The sequence below is a fragment of the Atractosteus spatula genome, chromosome 9 (assembly GCF_055471065.1).
Source record: "Atractosteus spatula isolate fAtrSpa1 chromosome 9, fAtrSpa1.hap1, whole genome shotgun sequence".
Lineage (NCBI taxonomy): Eukaryota > Metazoa > Chordata > Actinopteri > Semionotiformes > Lepisosteidae > Atractosteus > Atractosteus spatula.
Window position 1 is genome coordinate 44,552,884 of NC_142714.1, and position 6,186 is coordinate 44,559,069.

A 6,186-nucleotide genomic window follows, 5' to 3' on the forward strand; every position below is an offset into this window, starting at 1 on the left:
TTAGTCAGACATGATGCATCATACTTTGTTGTTTTTTATTGACTAATCTAATGGAAAACTGAACAGCAAGAAACAGAATTAATTTTATTTAAAAAAACCTGTTTGTTTTTCTTCAATGAACATCTTAAACTAGCGTGTTATATGTTGTCAAGCTCGCTGTGTTTGCTTTAATGAAGCAGTTCTAAAAAAATCTGTACATGCTTTAGTCACTTCAACACTTCAAATTAGTATATTTACAAAATAAGCAAAAAGATTTGTTCCTAGCCTCCTCTTGTTCCATATTTTTTTTATAAAATACCTCATTTAAAGCTAAAAAGGAAAACTCTTTATTCCAATCATTGTTGAAAAGTTGATTTTAACCTTTTTTTGCTTCTTAAATGCTTGGAAACCAAAAGTAGCTTTGACAAATACCTTCAGGCATTAAAAGGGTATAGTATTTCAAGTTAGTGTGACACAAATTCATATACATTAAATTGTTCATGGCAAAATCAAGTTTCATTGATCTGTGGTACCAACTTATCACCATGGGATCAGAAAGAGGTGAAACCTTAGAATTACTAGTGCTAAATTCAAACCCCCTGAGCTTTAATGATAGTTAATCTTTATTGTTATAAATGATAATCTGTAAATGTATGTGGTGCCTATAAATATAGTTGCCCTGTTTGATCAAATTGTGCATCATCTAACAGTGAAATTTCATACAGGTGCGAGAGGGACCGTAGGAAATATGATCTTTTGGACAGTGACAGTAAACAGCAAGAGTATTAACATTGCCTGTGTCCATGAGATATCATATGGTACAAGCACACTGCCTGCCTCTGGTCAACAACAGTGGTGTGGGTGACCTTTGATATTTACTTTCACAGTCCATGGACCCAAAGGCTTTTTAACTGTATAGGTGTTTTGTGTAGCATACTTCACCTAGTGGTGCTGCCAAAAAGGCCTCTGAAACTAAAAACACTCCACCTGAAGAAAGGATTTTTAGGTTTCTGTTATTCAGAGTGCCTGTTTTCCTGGAGCCTTGATCCAGATATATGCATATATGTCACTTTGAGTCAGTATCCATATTTGTCTTGGTTTTCAGACATTAAGTATCTTCTATGGTAATGTCAGTGCTTAAATATTTTGAGCACTACACTCTCTCATAAAACAATACCCATTCGGTGATTCAGGTCTGAAGGCAAAATGCGTCTTCAGATCAGCTGAGAAATCGACCATGATTGCTACCACCAGACTATTTTTGTTGTGATTGAGAATTGTCATGAAGAAACATTAAGTTATGTAATTGATGGTTCTCACTGCTATTTACAAGTTGCATACATCGTTTTCATGAGCTTGGCATTGAAAAAGTATATTTTTTTCAGCTGTCGTACTAGAGTCTGAACTCAATTAGGAGATGAAGGTCAATGTATAAGTGGAAGGATGTAGAATGCCATTGCTAATGTAAATTGTAGAGAATGAAAGAAAGGTTGGACTGCTATAAAGAGATTATACCTTTATTGTATTGATACATGGTTTGAAAATTCTAATAGTACTTAACATACATATTGTACATATAAATTCATATAATCAAGTTTAATAATAATATTGTTATAACTGAAGGGTAAATATAAGTACTGTATGCATTTTTCACAATACCTTCCTAAAAACTATATACTGCCATTTTATAATCAAGCATAATGATGCTAAACCTTTATTTGCAGGTTTTTCTTCTACAAATTGCAGACATGTAAGACAAAAGCTACCATCAAAAAGGGTTATCATTTGTTTTCTTTCTTAATTTGTATGTCATTGAAGTCTTAAGTTCAGAGCAGAGCAACAGCCAGCATTCAAAACTCAAACAAAAAGACCTAATAACAAAGCAACCCGCCCCAAAAAAACCTGGCTCACCAGTGCTTAAAACATTTAAAAATATATTACTCATAAGATCCTGGAAAATAGAATTTCTTCTGAAGAAATGTTCCTGCTCTTGAAAATGATGCCAAACACTTTAGCTGAACTGGAGTCCCTTGTATCAGTGTTTAAATAAAGCAGTTGAAAATATATTGCTTTTTTTAAAGCCCACTGGATTTCTTAAGGGTTCTGAAGCACTGTTGTTGTTCCAGTGCTTTGCTGTTTGTTGTTTTTCCCATGATCCTTTTCATATTCTTCCTGAGCCTTCTTTAGCTTCCTGCCTTTCAGCTGTAACTTGTGACAATAGAAAGTCACCAGAGATGTCATTATCACAGTACAAGCAAGAGTCAGCACAACCATCAGTGCAATAATGGAAGAAGATGAGTCATCCCAATTCCTAGGCACAGGCATGTCCTCTGTGTAATTAGCTGTGAAGACAGTGGCATGTCCATTGTCTGATGCCAGTGGAATGGATAAGGAGCTTCCCAAGATTTTGGGCCTCATCGAGATGGCTTGGCTGTGGCACAGATATGTAGAATCACACACAACATTGATGTCTCTCTCAAGGACAATCAGAGGTGGACATTTTAAGTGGCGCAGTTCATGTGAGGCCTTTGTTGCTTCTCTCAAATATCTTCAAAAGAACTTTATGTGGGTTATCAGGGCACCCCTTACTCTACCCATGCGCCTTTCAAGAGAACGCAGCAGTGAATCCACTGGCTGAACTTTATCAGTTGAGTGCTTAGTTTTCCCAGATCAGTTTTTCAACGCATCTTTAAATTCAGCCGTCGTGTTGTTCAGAAGACAGTGTGTCCAGTCCGATTTTCGCAAATAGATCCTGCACTGCTGCTTTCAGAATGAACTTGGAATGAGATTTTAGCTAGAGCTGTTTGGCAGCAGCCCAGTGTTTTATTATTGAATCCAGAGTAATAAAGGGAGCCCGGAGCCACAGGTCTTATATTAGAATGAAGCTCAATGTATTTTCCACTTTTCTTATTGTTTTTTTTTCTATTGTTGTTTCTTTTTTGCTGAGCAGGCAGGATTCTATTTGCCTTTGGGATTTCTTTCTGGCTTTGTTTGTTCAGAAGCGTATCTATTTCCTTTGGAAATTAAGAGATGTCTCAGTTGACTTCTTAAGATTAATGCCAGCTGAATTACCTAGAATGAAAAAGAGCTTTGAGTTAAATTAAAGTTTTATTTCCATTGCCTTTCAAGTGTCAAATTAGCTCTCAGTGGAGGTAAACTGTAGAGGATTGAAAGTTCAGGAAGCAATTGATTTCATTATCACATTGCTTTGCAGCTCTAGACATGGGTGGGTGATTTAATAAAAACTTAATGATATTCATGCTCTTGTGCTAAATCAAGAAATCTCGTCTAACTGTAGTGAAATCTGCCCTCTAATGTTTGCATAGAGTTCTAGCAACATTTTGTATTTTGAGCTAGTAGTGATCTTACATTTCTGCTTTCAAGGCTGTGCTTTCTCAGGCAGAAAAAACTTTTTTCTTGTTTTCTATTAGAAAACAAAAATCATGAACCCAAATGCACTTTTTAATGGGGTGTTCTCTTTCAGAAGCCAAAGAAATATATACTGCTTCCTGCGGTCTGTAGCATATAAAAAGTAAATACAGTATAACATGATAAATTAGTGCTCAAAATAACTATCATAAAATCATAAATATCTCATGACTATGTGGATTGTGCACTGACAGAAAAATATTGTTATTCTTTATCAACCAGCAAAAACCAGATGTCTTGATTTAAATCATAATAAAATGAGAAGTAATTCATGAGATCTTTTTAAAAGTATTAAATATACCTCCTTAACGTTCTTAATATTTCTAGATGACTAGCCTGTGGAAAGTATGAAGAGTAGGAATTGTATTCTAGAACAACTACTTTGTCTGCCTGTCTGTGGGTTAATCAGAATGTTGTCCTAATTTGTCTTTGGGCTACAAAGATGTGATTGTATCTTTTCCTGGTTTCCCAGAAGGGTAATTAAACTGATTTATGTAATGTTCTTATTAGATTCAGTGTGATTAGTCCTGCAGATTCTGAACTGGGACAGTTATCCTAATCAAATTACTATCAGTCATTGCACGTGATAACAATTCTTGTGAAAATGACAGACTGCATCTTCAAGGCAGAAGTCAAACAGTGTTGAACTGTGTCTTCTTGTAACAAGAATATATTAGCAGCTTTCAATTCATCACCATGCTTGTGGTTGGACCTCTATGAGCCCACGGCATTCCTGTTCAGAATCAGACTCCCTTGAGAAGTCTTGCAAATAGATTTTTTTGTACCTTCTTGATTTTTTGTAGTTTAATAAATGAAATTTTCATTATCCTAACTGACTCACCATGAACAATGAGTCACCTTAATTCTTCAGCATTATAAGACTTTGAAGTGTGTAATACCCTGCACCTGGGAGGGAATGAAATACTGCTTTCCAAATGAGGTTGCTGGCTGCATTACCGTGGGGTTGCACAGTAATTGCACAGCTCTGCAGAGTAAATTGTAATAGAAAATGTATACAATTATAAATATGAGTATAATTACTCTTTTTTGACACATTCACACTATCCCCTTGAAGCAGCATGTATTTAGCATTGTATATATTAGTGTTGTTTTTTCATATTGTTTTAAAGAGTTTAGTTTCTGCCTCAGGTTTTGCAAATGTATGGAGTTTGCTAATGGTGTTGTTTTGTCTGATGAACAATTTAAATACACTTTATGACTTCAACATTAGATTGTGTGGGATGATTCTATTTAAATGCTCGTATTTCTCTACTGGACACATATATGAACATAAATATATTCTATGTCACTTATTGTTTTATAACAGTACAAATCATACAATGAAACGTCCGTTAACCACACATTGAAAATGAAAAGCCCATATAGTCTAAGAAATACAAATATTCAAAACACATTACTTAAGAGATATAAATATTTGTGTATTATAGGTATAATTCCTAATTCCAAGGAGAAATATTCATTACCATATTTCCAAAAATATTTGCCTTTATAAAAGACCATTTGATATTTTTTATTATTATGAAAGCAATGCTGTTCAAGGCTAGGACTATTATTAAATTTTCTTCATATTAGTCCAGTGACTGTTATATGGAATGTTTGGGTATTGATACAACAAATTAAGTATGATTTACTTACTGGTGTCATTTAAAGAAACTTGATTACTAGATAATTTTGTCACAGATCTGTTTTGGATCATTTGCTTCTGTGACTGGACAGGTATAAAACTTCACATTTAAAATCCCAAATTTCCTTTGTTGTAGTCATAAACATGCATTTGTTTAAACACCGAAATAACAACATGTTCCCAAAGATACCTTGCAATATAATTTTATTCAAGCAAAGGTGTCTTTGCTTTAACAATGCAATACATGTATGTGCATACTGTATATAAACTTTTTTTTATTGCTGTGAGCGACTTTTCCACTTCATTGTCATTTAAAACCCATCGCACTGCCAGTAATGCTCAGATGAGGGCATTGTTGAACATCATACAGAAAAGTTTCCAAATTACCTAATAGAAAAAGGGCTGGGAGATGTTGCAATTTTCAAGGTGTTTGCTATAAATATCAAGGTGATAGAATCTAAATTCATTGCTTTTGATTGAACAAGTAAGAAGAGTATTATGTTTAAAAGCTAATAAGAAGAAACTTACAACTGAATAGAGGTTAACTGTGTGTTCTACTAAACATAAAAATCTTCACCATAAACCACTCAATGGAAAAACCCATCATATGTGTAAACAGTATTGTGGAGTTAGGAACAAAAAAATATGATTTTAAATTAATCTGGATGCATACCACAGATTACATTACAAGCTATTATGGTGTAATCTGCGTGAATTTTATTACAGGAGTTTGTAGTTGAAAACAAAATACTCTACATCAGGTTTTATCTTAAGTGTACATCTGTTACAAAGAAAGTAAGCCAACAGTGAGGTTGATCAAAGATAAATATAACTCTTGATTTATGATCAGGGTATTAATATACTCGAGTTTCCTGCTGCACGAGTTAATATCACCAATCACAGATGCATTATGTCTGCTTTGGAGTTGACTACAAGTCATTTCAGGAGCATATTTAATCATCTGTAAACAGACATTCAATGCCAACATTTTTAATTGCTCTACACATTCAGGTCAGTTGTTTCACGCACGCCTTTGCAAATCTAGTACCTAACTGGAATAAAATAATCAGAGACTGATGGGTCCTCAGAGTAGTAAGGCTGTTTTATCTGCTTTCCTTAAAGCAAAGAAATAT